Below are 1,414 nucleotides of genomic sequence, written 5' to 3'. Positions count from 1 at the left end.
TATATATATATATAAAGGATGAGCTAGAAATATGAGGGATGAGTTAACAAATATTGGAGATGAGCTAGAAATTATGTGTTAGAAATGATTACGAATGACGTCGAAAATATTAGGTAGTACCTAGAAAATACTGGGAATGAGCTATAAAATATAAGGGATGAGAAGAAATATTAGGGATGAGCTAGGAAATACTGTGGAACCATGGTGATGGAGCTAAAAAATGCTGTGGATGAGCTAGAAAATATAAGGGATAAGCTAGAAGATATTACTAATTAGCTACAAAATACTGGGGATGAGCTAGAAAATATTAGGGTTGATTTAGAAAATACTGGGGATGAGCTGGAACATATTAGAGATGAGCTAGAAAGCACAGGGAATGAGCTAAAAAATATAAGGGACGAGGTAAAAAATATTACTGATTAGCTAAAAGATATTACTGATTACCTACAAAATACTAAGGATGAGCTAAAAAATATTAGAGTTGATCTAGAAAATACTTGAGATGAGCTAAAAATTAGTAGGGTTGATCTAGAAAGTACTGGGAATGAGCTAGAAAATACTTGGGGTGGAGCTATAAGATACTTAGGTATGAGCTAGAAAATATTAGATTAGGTCTAAAAAATACTGGGGATGAGCTAAAAGATACTTGGTATGAGCTAGAAAATATTAAATTTGATCTAGAAAATATAAGGGATGGGCTACAAAATACTGGGAATGAGTTAGAAAATATTAGTGATGAGCTAGAAAGCATTACGGATGAGCTAAAAAATTTGGGGATGTGTTAGAAAATATTACGGATATCTTAGAAAATATTGGGGATGAGCTAGAAACTCTGGCTAGAAAATATTATGGATAAGCTAGAAAATACAGGGGGTGAGCTAGAAAATATTGAGGATGAGCTACAAAATAGTGGGGAATATTCGGGATTAGCTAGAAAATACTAGGTGACATTGGGGATTAGCTACAAAATATTACAGATAAGCTAGAAAAATATACTGGGGATGAGCTAGAAAATATTAGGGATGAGTTAGAACTAGATCTAGAAAACAATGACTGATGAGCTATAAAATAGTGGGGATGAGTTAGAGAACTAGATCTAGAAAACAATGACTGATGAGCTATAAAATAGTGGGGATGAGTTAGAGAACTAGATCTAGAAAACAATGACTGATGAGCTATAAAATAGTGGGGATGAGTTAGAACTAGATCTAGAAAACAATGACTGATGAGCTATAAAATAGTGGAGATGAAATAAAACAATTATTAGGTTGGAGCTAGAAAATATTGGATATGAGCTAAAAATACTGTGGAATATTTGGGATAAGCCAGAAAATGTTGGGAATAGGCTAGAAAATACTATCAAATTTTGTGAATCAGTTAGAAAATACTGGGAGTGATTTAGGAAATACTGAGG

This window comes from Aplysia californica, unplaced genomic scaffold (assembly GCF_000002075.1).
Source record: "Aplysia californica isolate F4 #8 unplaced genomic scaffold, AplCal3.0 scaffold00728, whole genome shotgun sequence".
Lineage (NCBI taxonomy): Eukaryota > Metazoa > Mollusca > Gastropoda > Aplysiida > Aplysiidae > Aplysia > Aplysia californica.
Note: the sequence above shows the minus strand (reverse complement) of the source record.